The following is a 15,826-nucleotide window of genomic DNA, read 5'->3' on the forward strand; positions in this document are numbered from 1 at the left end:
AGGAGAGAGGTTCCAATGGTAAAACAATTCATTCTTTGCCTGAAGTTTCATCATCATCAAATGCTGTTGGAGCTGACACACAACAAATATCTATTGAAGATATATTCTAAAGTTACCTAATTTATTAGGATACTGTGTATCCAGTCTTAAGATTATTCCTTTATGGGTACTAATCAGTTATCCAACCCAAATAATTGTAGAATACCTTTACTCATGCATCAAAAGTTTACTGCATCCAGATTTCTTGATGCTTACCCTGTTTAAAACCATCAGTTTGCAATTGTGGAGAATTGTAGAGATCATGGTAATTATGCAATGCACATCACTGCCAATATACATAATAATTATGGATGCCAGTTTTTAAGAATGGTTTTGTTTTACAACTAAGAGATTTATATGTATGTTAACCATAGGGTGGTAGTGCCGTCAGTGTACTTCATGCAGTTTGTTTTAACGATGAAGAGATTTATACAATGAAGAGATTTATATGTATTTTACCCATAGGGTGGCAGTGCCGTCAGTGTACCTCATGCGGGCACTGTAGCATTACTCAAGGTTCTTTGCAGCATGCCTTCAGCCCCTAGCTGCAACCTCTTTTATTCCTTTTACTGTACCTCCTGTCATATTCTCTTTCTTCTATCTTACTTTCCAGCCTCTCCTAGCAGGTGTTTTCCTAGTGCAACTGCGAGGTTTTCCTCCTGTACGCCTTTTAAATCTTTTTGCTGTTATTTCTTTTTCAGCACTGAATGACCTCACTGGTCCAGTGTAGCCTTTGGCCTAAATTCTAAATGTATTTTAGATGAAAAGTTATAAGCATTTGGATACTCTTTTATAAGAAATGTACTATAGCTATCATAGTTTTAATATAAACAACTTTGTTTAGTTACAAAACTGTCATGTACTAAACTTTTAAAACCCGAATCATAAAATTTTACAGAACTTAATAATAAGTTATTTTTTGATCTTTGCTCACTTCCTTCATATTTAATCTCCACACTTTTATGTGACCCATTTTATCAGTATCTTTGTCCAGTCTGCCCGCACATGAGACACTTTTAGTGGAGGGTGGCTACCATTAAGAGGTCATGCCACTTAGTGGCCAGCTGATACTATCATCTCATACTGTACCTGTAGACAAAAAGTTATTTGTGGCAGCCGCAGATGAATTTCATAACAGTTTCATCATGGAAACCTTTGAAATTTCATGTGTCTGCACTATGCTACTGAAGAGAAAGGAAAAGAACAAGATACGTAGACAGAAGTACTGGATACATCCAATAATTGGCGAAAGACTGCTATAGGGAGAGTTCCTCATATTTGAAGACCTCGAGTCTTGCCCTGAAAAATTATACAGCTATTTCAGGATGACTGAAGAAACATTAATTTGATTACTGTAATTGGATCTTTAACCCTCTTACGCCGAAGCCCTAAAAATCAAAACCTCTCCTGTATGCCGGCGCCGGTTTGGAGTGAGCGCGGAACCGAAAAAATAATTTTTTCAAAAAATCACAGCGCGCTTAGTTTTGAAGATTAAGAGTTCATTTTTGTGGTGGCTATTTTTTTTCATTGCCTGAAGTTTAGTATGCCAATCATCAGAAATGAAAATAATATCATTATATATGTAAATAATGCGATCTATTGTAGCGAAAAAAAAAAATTCATAGATAATTGTATTCAAATCACGCTGTGCAAAAAAATAAAACGGTCAAAGCTAACGAGTTACTTTTTTTTTGTTGTATTGTACACTAAATTGCAATCATTTTGATATATAATACATAGTAAAACAATAAAAGCAACACCGGAAAAATATTATCACAAAATGATGTACGAATTCGTAACGAGCGGACGTAAAAAAATGTTATTTTCAAAAATTCACCGTAATTCTAAATAATGTTCTAGAGACTTCCAATTTGTTTCAAAATTAAGACAAATGATTGAATATTACGATACTGTAAGAGTTTTAGATTAGAATTGCAGATTTCGACCATTTCGGACGAGTTAAATTTGACCAGAATGTCGAAATTTTAATATATATATTTTTTTCATATGCACATATTTCGAAGATGGAAAAAGCTACAACCTTCAATTATTTTTTATTGTATTCTTCAGAATTTGCGCACATTTTGATATATGAAACTCTATAAAAAGGCTAATATGAAAAGGAGCAAATATTAGGATAATGCCATGTACGTATTTCGGAGACTGCGGCCGCGAATCGGCGCGCGGAGTGAAGGTGAATATATTTTTCAAAAATTCACCATAAATCACAATATTGTTTTAGAGACTTCAAATTGTTTCAAAATGAAGAAAAATGACGGAATATTACTAGGCCGTAAGAGTTTTAGCTTACAATTGCGTTTTTTCAACTATTTCGGTAGAGTCAAATTTGACCGAACGTGGTTTTTTTTCTATTTATCGTGATTTATATGCAAATATTTCGAAAAAAGAGGAAAGCTACAACCTTCAATCATTTTTAGTTGTATTCTACATGAAATTGCGCACATTTTCATATATAAAACTTTATGTAACAGCTAATTTTAAATGGTGCAAACATTTTATTCGACAATCGCACAAAAAAAAAAAAAAATTCTGATTTTTTTCGGAAGAGTTACCGCGCGAGCTAATAATTTTTTTTTTCATAAATTCACCATAAATCGAAATATTGTGCTAGAGACTTCCAAGTCGTTGCAAAATGAAGGTAAATGATTGATATACTAGTAATAGAAGAAGTTTTAGCTTACAATTGCGTTTTCGACCATTTCGGTAGAGTCAAAGTTGACCGAAAGTTGAAATTTTTTTGCACTTAACGTTATTTATATTGAAAATAATTTCAAACTGATAAAAGCTACAACCATGGGTTGTTTTTTGTTGTATTATGCATGAAATTGCGCACATTTCCATATATAAAACTTTATGTAACGGCAAATTTTAAAAGGGTGCAAACATTAGGACAATCGCACGAAAAAATTTTATCGGAAGAGTTATCGCACGAACGTAAGGAAAAAGTTTTTTCATAAATTTCACCATAAATCGAAATATTGTGCTAGAGACGTCCATTTGTTGCAAAATGAAGGCAAATGATTGAATATTACTATAATATAAGAATTTTAGCTTACAATTGCGTTTCTCGACCATTTCTGTAGAGTCAAAGTTGACCGAAGGTTGAAATTTTTGCACATCGTTATTTATATGAAAATATTTCAAAATTTATAAAAGCTACAATCATGAGTATTTTTTTAGTTGTATTGTGCATGAAATTGCGCACATTTTCATATATACTTCATGTAAAGGATAATTTAAAATGGTGCAATAATTAATGTCAAAGTGACGAAATAATTTCCGAGATGTGTCACTGATACTTTTTAGTGCGATAAGAAAGAAATTCGCGCTTCGCGCCTGCGTAGCGATTGTAAACAAAACAACGCCTTGATCCGTGAACTCCCTAGCATCCCCCAAGGCGCGTGATACAAAAGTTTTTCGGCTGGTAGGCCTATAAGTATTTTTTCCGCGAATTTTTAAAAAAACTTTTTTGTTTTTTTTGAGCCGACGTATGATACGTCCAATCGGCATACGGGAGACATTTTGACTCGACGTTTAATACGTCCCAATCGGCGTAAGAGGGTTAATATCCCATCAGGATATGAGCATGAGGATGATGTCAATAGAGGAAAGGCTGTCGGTAACTTTAAGGTAAGCAGAGGCCTAGTTGCATATTGTATATTTTTTCTTATTACATAATTCAGCATTCTCTTGAAAATTACTTAAACATTACATAGAAATCAGGCTGTATTTATGTAAATTATTTTCAGAAAGAAGACTATGAAAATACTACAAACCATTATATCTAGCTTAATTTCAGTGTACAATCTACTGGGATTAAGAAACAAACCATAAATTTTCATAACAATGCTGCAGTAGCATCTGGGTGATTTTTTCAGGTCTTTGAATTGTAGTGTTATTTGAGTACAGTAAAGTTTAGAACTAATAAGCAAATATATTTTGCTTCAGTTTTGGATGATTTCATAATCATGAATTTGATTTCAGGTTACTTTATACCAAAGTATTTTGGAGTGAAAAAGCTTTTGATACTGTATGTTTTATAAAATGTACAGGCCGTTATTCTTAGTACATTTTATAGTTTTCCCTCTGAAAAGCTAAGTACTATTTTTTCCCAATGAGAAGGTAAATAAATGAGCAGCACCAGAAAGACTCATCAAGCTAATGGTGTTACTGTTTGTTCCTACACAAATACAAACAATTGGTCTTAACAGAGGAATTACCTTCAGTGCAAGCTTGAGCAGGCTATTCTAAACAACAAGGTTGTTTGGTAGTTGAATTGCTGGTGGGAGGGTTTAACCCCTTACCAACTCCCTTTGCTTAGTTGAGCAACTGTTTGTCTCTTAGCCTACGTCCAGAGCGAACACATTCCTCAACCCACACACCGTTTGCACAAAATGCCATAAGTATGTGTGATATGACTGATCCTTGTTCCGAGAGTTGTGTCTGGTCCCCAGAGCAATGGATGAGGTTCAATGAAGAGAGGAAATCCAAGAAGCTGCCCACCCATCCCCACTGGGTAAGCTCCTTGTCCCTTCCCATGCGGCTCACTTTGGCTGCTACCTCATCTAGAGGAGAGGTTACTCCTCGTTCCCATTGCTTCTGCGATGGGTGTTCTATGTGGACAGATGAGGGCCTATCACGATCTCTTGAGGGCTTCTTCCATTTTCTGGGGGGGAGCAGTCTCCCCCTGAGCCAAGGGAGGCAGCCTCTGATAACCCATCTTTTTCAGGTCAGGGAAAGATTGGAAAGACCTTTCAAGGTCTAAGAACCTCTGGAACCACCTCTGGCCATCCCTAGGTCATCCTGGAAAGCCATCAGTGCAGGGCTTGAATCGTATGCCTTAATAAAGTGCACGGGTGGCTGTTATACTAAATACATGTTATAGTTTTCCCTCTGAAAAGATCATTTTTTTTTCCAATGAGAAGGCAAATAAATGAGCAGCACCAGAAAGATTTGTCAAGCTGTGGTGGGATCACAAGCTTAAAATACAAGCAGGCAAAATCCCCCCCACATAAACTTTATCAATCCAGCTCCCAAACTCACCCTCAGTCACACTTTCCTCTTCACGCTACGGAATACACGCAGGACAATTGACCTACACAACCCAAAAACAAAAAACTCAAAACACATGTACTTACCCAACTCCAGACACTGGGCTATGCTGTGCTGGTTGAGGTCGCTGAGACACTAATAACTACAAGACAAAACAAAGAACCACAACACAACAACCAAGGACCACAATTCAACAACACAACACCCAAGGACTACAACCCCACAACACAACAACAAACAAGGAACACAACCACAACTCAACAACACAGCAAACAACAAGGAACTATAACAATCACATACAACCCTCAGAAACTCAAAAGCACAACAAATCCAATAGCACAGGCACAACAACTCCAAGCAACCAACATAAAACTTAACAAAACAAACAACAGATCAATAACAACTCAACTGACTTTCGATTCCTTCAAGACTTAACAGACCGCTGCCAACACTTATCATCACCAGCTCTCACCAAAGACTAAAGACTCAAAAACACAGAACCCTAACAGCTAACTCCAGCTGCACCAGCAGACAACCCAGAACTCACCAACAGCCAATTCAATCGTTAACTATCCATACAGCAATTACACTCTCTCTCTCTCTCTCTCTCTCTCTCTCTCTCTCTCTCTCTCTCTCTCTCTCTCAAGGACACTGTCAAATGGAACTTCATAACTCCTCCTTATTTCCTCCCCCGTTACATTTGACAACGTCGACTTACACTCACAACACCCACACTAAATAGCCTTCCACAACGCCCACGGATGCTCGGACACAGGCCCCCTGGATCTTGTTTGAGGGCCCTCATACACACTCAGTTACACCGCCCTCCACTTCTCCCAGACCACTTCCAGTCGGACTCCCTTACCATCTCCCTCACTACCGTCCTCCAATCCCACTCACTATCTCATCTAACCCTTCCAACTCTTGCCCCAATATCTCTTGTAACTCTGCCACCAATCACTTACCTCACTTACACTCCTGCCAAACTCCCAAAGAGACTCATTCATACTGCCAACCACATCTTTACCACCTGATTCCCTTCCTGGTGAAACTTCACTAAACCCTGACAATTCAAACCCACACACGCTATATGTATCATTCCTCCCCGCAAAGGCATCTGTATTACATGCCTTATCTACCATCACTAACCCCTCTTATCATGCAGCTCACGTTTCTCCCTTTCATTCACTTTCCTTACCTTCTTCCGCCTTTTTCCATACTCAACCAACACTAACTGCCAATCTCCCAGACCCATTTGCTCACTGATGCTCGGCTCACATTTATTCACTTCAAACCACTCACTCATCACATTCTCCCGAACATACTGTCACATACTAGAGGATCCACCCAACTGAATCCCCTTTTCACTTAGTTTCCTGAATTCCTAGCCTGACTCATCCTCTTATGCCTACACACAATTGCCACATGACCTTCCATCCCACAGTCATCACCTTTTGCATGCTGTTCTTTACACATCCTAGCATAATGCCTGTTCTTCCCGCAGTTGCCGCAAACCGCGTTCATACGGGTACCTCACATCCACTAGCTATGTGCCCTACCTGTCCCACACCTGTAACACTTAATATCCCTATCTTTCTTACACATCACTCACCAAATGCCCATTTGCCCACACCCAGATGCTCCTAAACACCCACCGACATTCATTCTTCTGGTGTCTCTGCTTACCACACCTGTAACACTGCTGCTCTCACTCACTACTAACTGACCCTACTCTTCCAACACCCGCACTCCTATCTCTTTTTAGGGCTAAACTACACTCACGTTACTTTCCCTAACGCTCCACTCTCAACACTCACTCTGCTATTTGCCTGGGCCCTTCTTAAAACTGCCTCCCTCCCTATAGCTCTTAAACTCTGGTACAACCTCATCTACTTCAGTCCTAACACTAACACTCCTACTCTCTTTCATACACCTCTCTAACTCGTAATTCTCTACTATTTCTAAAATGTCGTTCCACGTAACCTTTCATTCGTCCACCTTTCATTTTCTCCCCTCCCCACTTTTCCCCCCCCCCCCCTCCTTACGTTTCAGATTTATAAACTTGTATACACTCTCTGGTACAGTCGCCAACAACCTTTGCACTAACTCCTTACTCTCATTTATCCTAGCTAATGTTTCCAACCTGCACACTACATCGACAGTTCTCACTCATCTTCATTCTTGCCTCTTCAAAAATATTGCTTTCTCCTATATCTAACACTACTCTTAATCCTCTTTGCCTGTTCTACAATCCTGGCTTTCACACTCTCATACGACACATTCCCTACACTCATCATTACCCCATACATACTCAACAAAAATCCCGCCAAAAAGCTACCTAACTCTTGCCCAGACACTCTTGTTATCCCCATATTTTGCCTCACAATACCTCTCATATTCCTTAAAAAAGTCCCCTATGTCCCTACTACCATATTCCTCGTATTGTGCACATCGGGGTACCTCTCTCATATACACCCCCTTTCGTACTTCCTACTCACTCTCACTCTCACTTTCGCTACTTCCATTCTGACCCTTCTTTCCCTCTTCCGAATACAGCGAGTCCACTTCCATACTCATACTCTTGACTATGCTCTTCTTACCCTTCTTCTCTCTACCTACCCATTTCCATTCACCACTATTTAAATCACTCTCAGCCCTTTCCCCAATGTATTCTGTCCTAGTCTCATCCTGTCCGTCACCCTTACTAGCATTCTTTCCCTTAGTGTTCTTCTTTTCCTCAGCTTTCTTCTTATTCTTGTCATCAGGTTTATCCTTATCCTGTGGTCCATCCACCCCCCTTCTTTCCCTTACCTATCACAACCAATCACCTTCGTCATTTGTACTCTCATCCACCTGTTCTTTCACTTTCTTAATCACTCCTGGCCCATCACAAGACCCAGTAGGCCTACCTCCTACAGCTCCTTCTCCCATGAATCCCTTCATCATTTCCTGCATCATCTCTTGCATTCCATTCATCATTACCCCAAATTTTTCCTCCATTTTCTCAACCATTCTCTCTTCCGCTCCTTTCACCTCTTCTTTCATTTTCACTTTCGCACTCCTTAGCATCCGTCTCATTTCTTCTAACTCGCTCTTCAGCTCCTCACACTCTACCCTTAACCTCTCATTCTCCACTTCCAATCTTTCCTTGGCTTCCCTCGCCAACCCTCAGCTCCTCTTTCAACCCTTCCATCCTCCTTCAGCCTCTCTATCTCCTGCAACCCTTCCATCCACACTTTTCTCCACCAATCACACAACTCACTACCCCAATCGTCCTGCAGCTGCCACAGCAACAGTCCCTGTTCGGGCGCCAAAAAGTAATGTGGTGGGATCACAAGCTTAAAATACAAGCAGGCAAAATCCCCCCCACATAAACTTTATCAATCCAGCTCCCATACTTTCCTCTTCACACTACGGAATACACACAGGACAATTGACCTACACAACCCAAAAACAAAAAACTCTCAAAACACATGTACTTACCCAACTCCAGACACTTTGAGCTATGCTGTGCTGTCCGCTGGTCGAGGTCGCTGAGACACTAATAACTACAAGACAAAACCAAGAACCACAGCCCCACAACTCAACAACACAACTGCAACCAAGGACCACAACTCAACAACACAACACCCAAGGACTACAACCCCACAATACAACAACAAACAAGGAACACAACCACAACTCAACAACACAGCAAACAAGGAACTCAACAACAACTAAGGAACACAACCACAACAAAAGACCACTACACAAACAGTCACTAACCCAAAAACCAACAACACCAAGGAATCACAACAGCCCCCAACAACAACAACAACCCTCAACAACTCACAACCACACCCCCCCCCCCCCCCAAGAAACCACAACAGCCCCGCCCCCTCCGAACAACAACAACAACAACCACCCTCAGAAACTCAAAAGCAAACAAATCCAATAGCACAGGCAAACAACCTACCTCCAAGCAACCAACATAAAACTTAACAAAACAAACAACAAGTCAATAACAACTCAACTGACTTTCAATTCCCTCAAGATTTAACAGACCGCTGCCGACACTACTTATCGTCACCAGCTCTCACCAAAGACTAAAGACTCAAAAACACAGAACCCTAACAGCTATCTCCAGCTGCACCAGCAGACAACCCAGAACTCACCAACAGCCAATTACACTCTCTCTCTCTCGCTCTCTCTCTCTCTCTCTCTCAGGGACGTTGTCAAATGGAACTCCATAACTCCTCCATAAAGCTAATGATGTTACTTATTGTTCCTACACGAATTCAAACCTGAAGCAGGTTATTCTAAACAACACGGTTGGTTGTTCAGTAGTTGAATTACCAGTGGGAGGGGCAAAGGGGTACCCACACCACCTCCCTTTGCTGAGTTGCGCTGCCACTTGCCATATAACCTTCGTCCAGAGCGGACGCATTCCTCAACCCACACACCGTTTGCACGAAATGCTGTAAGCATGTGTGTGATATGACTGAACCTTGTTCTGAGGGTTGTGTCTGCTCCCCAGAGCAGTAGATGAGGCTCGATGGAAAGAGGAAATCCAAGAAAGCTGCCCGCCTGTCCCTGGGTAGCTCCTTGTCACTTCCCACGCAGCTCACTTTGGCTGCTACTTCTAGATGAGAGGTTACTCCTCCACATTCCCATTGTTTCTGCAATGGGTGATCCTCATGGAGGAGTGGGAGCCTATCTCGATGTCTTGAGGGCTTCCTCATTTGCTTGGGGGGAGGGGGAGTATTCTCCCCCTGGGCAAAGGGAGGCAACCTCTGATAACCCATCTTTTTCAGGTCTGGGAGAGATCTAAGGAATCTTTGGCCATCCCTAGTTCTTCCCGAGAAGCCATCAGTGTGGGGTTTGATTGCGCACTTTAGTGCCTCCAGTCTCTACTACTTGATATCAAATTATTTTGGTGTGAAAAAGCTTCAGATACAGTACTTTATAAAGTGCACAGGCTGTTATACTTAGTACATTTTATAGTTTTCCCATTGAAAAGATAAGTATTTTTCCCAATGAGAAGGCAAATAAATGAGCATCACCAGAAAGACTCATCAAGCTAATGAAGTTACTTATTGTTCATACACAAATACAATCCATCTGTCTTTACATAGGAATGACCCTCAGCGCAAGTTGGAGCAGACTATTCTAAACAACAAACTTATTCAGTAGTTGAATTACCAGTGGGAGGGGCAAGTGGTACTCTCACCACCTCCCATTGCTGAGTTGCACAACCACTTAGCTTATAGCCTTCGCCCAAAGTGGACACATTCCTCAACCCACACACATTTGCACGAAATGCCTTAAGTGTGTGTGCGATATGACTGATCCCCAGAGCAGTGGATGAGGTTTGATGGAAAGAGGAAATCCAAGAAGGCTGCCCAGCCATCCCTTCCAGGGTGTCCTCCTCCAAGGACCCTGGGTAGACCTTCTTTGTGCCCGGGGTGACTCACATACACGGGTCTCCTCAACTCATGGTGCTGAAGGTTCTTCCGCCCAGGTTCCAATGGATCCACATGGCTACTGTAAGCATCCTAAGTCCCTGGACCAGGACTCAGCCTATGGAGAGAGTGTGGGTGTGAAGCGTGCAGGCGCAGCCCCGACCCCCGAATCTCCAACCCATGATGTGGCTTCCACAGCCTCTCTTTGGATGATCAAGTTTTGAGTCAGCGATGCCAACTGTAGAGTTCATAAGCCAGACAGAACAAGGAGGTCCCCCTTTCACTCTTCTTCCTCGGCCTCAAAGAAGAGTTCAGCATGTAGTTGTGATAACCCACATTCTCCCCCGGCAGGGCACGATTGTTCTCCCAGGAGCAGCTATAGAAATATCTTGGCAGAGTTCAAAAATTATAAAACCCTACATATAACTAAGGCAGATAAGTCCAACACATTAGTAATTATGGATAAAGAATTATATATATAAAAAATGAAAAACTGTTAAGTGACAATGATACTTAAAAAATAAACAAGAACCCCTTATAAAAGTAATATTTAATTAAGAAGTATCCTGAAAAACAAATGAACTCACCTTCTTTTTTATCTATATGACTAGTATGGAACAAAGAAAATAACCCCATGAGACCAATAATTAGTTCTGTTGGTTCCATAACTTACAACTCAAATATCTAAATTATTTTCAAATATTGTTAGAAGTATTTCTGGTACCCATCTTGTTAATTCTTTGGATTTAACTAACAAAATCAACGGCATTACAATCAATCCAGATTCACAGTTAATAAGTTTTGGTGTTTGTTCCATATTCACTAAAGTTCCCATTGACACTGTGTTATAAATACCTTAAAAATAAAAATGAATTGGCATAAACTTGATTTTGCCCACTAACAATTAGCCTGGTCATAGCAATTAATAATAGTTTAATGGCATATTTGTGACTGTAAATTTATTTTCAATGGGGAATGTTTTAAACAAACTTTTGGTATGGCAATGGGAAGCCCACTTTTGCCTGTTCTTTCAAATTCATACAGGCAGTCCCTGGTTATCAGCGGACTCGGTTTAATGGCGATCCAAAACAAAATGCGCCGACTTCCTGTTATGGCGCTATTACATACCTAATAGAGGTGCATTAACTGGTTATCGGCGTCATAAATGCCATTGTAAGGACAACGCTTATTCATAATTTTCTCTGTATATAATTCATCATTCACGTTGTTCTTACTTCCCCCTGAGAGAGCATTCAGGCGGGCTTTCCGTCAGTGTATAAAGCTTGTATAACCACATATTGTGTACTTTTATATTTGTATTTTATGTCTCTCAAGAAACACAAATCGGGTCTCGCCGACCCACTTTTACTCTCTCGCGGGTCGGTGACCACATTTCCGTCCGCATGCTGTATATTTATATTTCCCTTGACTGTAATAAAAATCAGTACACTTCTACCTGCCTCTTTGTCCACCTCTCACCACTGGTGACCTCCCCGGTTTGGACGGTGACCCTAGCGGTTTTGGCTCAGCCATTAAGGGACTCACTACCGCCGCTCACCTTCAGAGATCTTTAACGGACTCATACGGCGCCTCAGTATAGATCTCTGAAAGCTCCTACCGTGGAAATAACCAACGCCTCTAACGGACTAAATACGGCATACCTGCCCAAGGTGTGTTCATGGCGTTTCCTCAAACGGTTTGGCCCGCCATTCACGACTCTGTCGACCGTTTTTGTGAGAGAGGACAATGGGCGCAAAACAGTACCTCGTACCTCGCGGGAAACCCTCGCGAAACGGGGGCCTCCTCCCGCCCCAGCGACGGACTCTGACACAGCGGCCGCTCAAGCTGTCAAATTGCCCCCTTCACAACGGCTGACCCGTCTTCCTGGTTCTTCCGAGCCGAAGGGCAATTCCGGATCGCGGGGCTCACAAACAAAGTGCTGCAGGCTGACCTCGTCGCAGCGGCTCTCCGACAGAGGTTTTCGACCGAATATCTAAACTGGCTGGACCGGTCGAGCACGAATCGGACTTGTCACGCTCGACGAGATAAAAGATAAAAGAAAGGCTCTTGGACAGCCTATTCCGTGCCTATCGCTGAAGGGCCGCCCGCGCCCTCGACCTAGTCGCGAACCCCCATGCGCGGCGCCGACACCCACCCAAGATGCCTGGGACACTGTGATGGGCCTCGTCCGTCTGCCCGAAATAGGCCCCGACGGAAAAAGGTAGAGATCAGCCTGAGCCGCGAAATATTCCTGCGGCAACTCGAGCCGGACGTCCGAAAGCACTGACCGACGCGTACACCCTAGAGGACGACGAACTACTAGAGAAGGCAAAGAAGCTGACGTTGTCGAACAATGCCGCGAAGCTCGCCGCCCCCCCCCGATCCTCCGTGTGCCTGGCCGCAGAGAAGGAAGAAGACGACGACGACCCAACGCAAGAGATCGGCGCCGTATCCCAAGGGAAGTCCTCCCACACGCAGCGAGGTGAAAACTCCTGGTGCTGCTTCCACCGGAGGTTCGGGAGATTCGCCAGGAGGTGCGAAAGCCCTTGCACCTTCCAACAGTCAAAAAACGGCGACGGCAAACAAACCAAGGCCGCCCGTGGCAACGCCGCGTCGGAACCACACACCGTAGGGTTCTACGTCCGCGACGCGATCTCCGGCCGGAGGTGATGTTGGTGGATACGGGGGCAATGCACTCCGATATTCCCGCCGTCAGGAAAAGACCGTAGCCGCGAGGCCCGACAAAACAACCTCCCTCGTCGCCGCCAAACGGGACCCCCATCCGTTCCTACGGCACGAAGCCCCTCGAGATATCCATCTTGGGGCGAAACTACGTCTGGGAATTCACAATCGCGGACGTCAGGATCCCGCTACTGGGGGCAGACTTCCTGGCGCAGAACGGCCTCCTGGTGGACGTGGGCCGCAAACGCCTCCTCGACACGGGGACATGCCTTTCCCTTCCACTGGCAGCAGGGCCCGGGCGCCCCTACAATTTGTACCATCGCCCCGCCCCCCACAAATACGGCAACCTCCTGCAGGAGTTCCCGAAGTCTTCAAGCCAGAACTTCGTCAGTAGGCGGCAGGGACGCCGCCCAAGCACGGGATATTCCACCACAATAGCCACCACAGCACCCGACACACGCGAAGTTCCGACGACTCCCTCCTCCAGGCCGCCTCCATGGAGGCGAAGCAGGGCGTTCTCGGAGATGGAAACGAATGGGCACTGCAAGAAAGCATCGAAACCCTTGCAAGTCGCCCCAGGGCCCTTTTTGGGCGTCGCCCCTGCACATGGTACAGAAACCTGACGGCACCTGGAGGCCCTGCAGAGACTACAGAAGACTCAACCTCGCTACAATCCCCGACCAATACCCCTTTTGCCAAACATGCAGGATTTGACAGGGGCCCTTCATGGGGCGAAGGTCTTCACAAAAATGGACCCTCTTATAAAATCCTATTTCCAGGTTCCAGTGCATCCCGAGGATGTCCCCCAGGATGCCATCATCACGCCTTTTGGCTCCTTGTTTGTTTCCATTACTCAACCTTCGGCCTGAGGAATGCAGGGGCAGGGGCCACCTTCCAGCGCTGTGACGGAGCATCCTGGGGGGGGGACCTGCCCTTCTGCGTCTGCTACGTCGACGATATCTTGATTTTTTCCAGGTCCTTGGAGGGAGCACCTACATCACGTCCGAGCGGTCCCTGAAGCGCTGCAGGAAAACGGGCTGTCGTCCGTTTCGACAAATGCACCTTCGGCGCCGAGAAGGTGGACTTCCTCGGACACGAGATCTCCGCGACGGGCGTGCGCCCCATGGCCTCGAAGGTAGGACGTGGTGCAGAAGTTCCCAACACCAACCACGGTCAAGTCCCTGCAGGAGTTCATCGGAATGGTCAATTACTACCGCGCCAATTCATCCCCGCCGCCGCCCGCACCCACCATGTCTCCTCTAACACAGGTCCTGAAGGGGAAACCAAAGGCCCTAACGTGGGAGGCCGAACAAGAGAAGGCTTTCAACGAGACGAAGAGGGCCCTTGCCAGAGCGGCGACATTATGCCACCAAGACCCTGCTGCACCTTTACGCCTCACCACCGACGCCAGCAACGTCGCCTGCGCTGTCCTCGAGCAGGTGGTCCAGGGCGAGCCCCAGCCACTCGCCTTCTACAGCAAAAACTATCAGCCGCCGAGACGAGGTACAGCACGTTCGACCGCGAATCCTGGCAGTGTACCAAGCAGTGCGACCATTTTCTGCTACCTCTCGAGGGCTCCCCCTTTACGATCAGGACGGACCACCTCCCTTTGGTACACGCCCCTTCACCAAGGCGGGCGACGCTTGGTCAGCGAGAAAACAAACAGAGGCACCTAGCAGCCATCGCAGAGTTCGGTTGCACCATCCAGTACGTGCCTGGCGGAAGAAGAAAACCCCGTGCAAGACGCCCTATCGAGGATAGAAATCAACGCCGGTGCGTCTCGTCGGGGTCGACTACGAAGACCTCGCCCGGGAACAGGCTGCCGACCCGGAGACTGCCGCATACCGCACTGCTATCACCGCCCTCAAGTGGGAAGACGTGCTTTCGGACCCGCAGGCATGAACGCTCCTCTGCGACATCAGCACGGGCCCGCCCGCGCCCTCCCGCTGATCCCAGCCTCCCGAAGGAAAGCCGTGTTCGACGTCATACACGGACTCTCGCACCCCTCGGGCCGGACGACGGTGGCGCCTCCTGACGGAGAAGTTCGTCTGGCATGGAATTCGGAAGGACTCCTCGAGTGGGCCAGAACCTGCGTGCCTTGCCAAACTAGCAAAATCAGTCGGCACACGGAATCAGGCGTGGGGAATTTCCGCAGCCGAAACGAAGATTCGGCCACATCCACATAGACGTCGTTGGCCCCCTGCCCCCGTCGAAGGCCGCCAGGGGTACCTCCTGACGGTAATCGATCGCTCCACAGATGGCCCGAGGCAACGCCGATGTCGGAGGCGACCACGAAAGCATGTGCCGAAGCACTCCTCGCCAGCTGGATCAGTCGATTCGGAGTGCCAGACGAAATCACGACAGACCGCGGACCAGTTTTCCTGTCGGAGTTGTGGACTGCTGGCCCGCCTAATGGGAACGTCGCTACATGCCACCACCGCCTACAACCCAGCAGCTAACGGCATGGTGGAGAGAGTCCACCGTTCGATCAAGGCTTCCCTGATGGCGCGCTGCACCGACGAAAATTGGAGAGCCAACTACGTGGGTCCTCCTCGGTCTCAGGACTGCCCCGCGGGCAAACGGCGAGGCAT

At 45.3% G+C, this 15,826-nt stretch overlaps 1 protein-coding gene across 2 annotated transcripts in view; it reads right to left on the reverse strand.

Moving 5' to 3' along the window:
• LOC135197891 (transcriptional protein SWT1-like) overlaps positions 1–15,826 on the reverse strand; it is a 151,649-nt gene that overhangs the window by 82,659 nt on the left and 53,164 nt on the right. The window lies entirely within an intron of this gene.

Source organism: Macrobrachium nipponense, chromosome 21, assembly GCF_015104395.2.
Source record: "Macrobrachium nipponense isolate FS-2020 chromosome 21, ASM1510439v2, whole genome shotgun sequence".
NCBI classification, from domain to species: Eukaryota; Metazoa; Arthropoda; class Malacostraca; order Decapoda; family Palaemonidae; genus Macrobrachium; species Macrobrachium nipponense.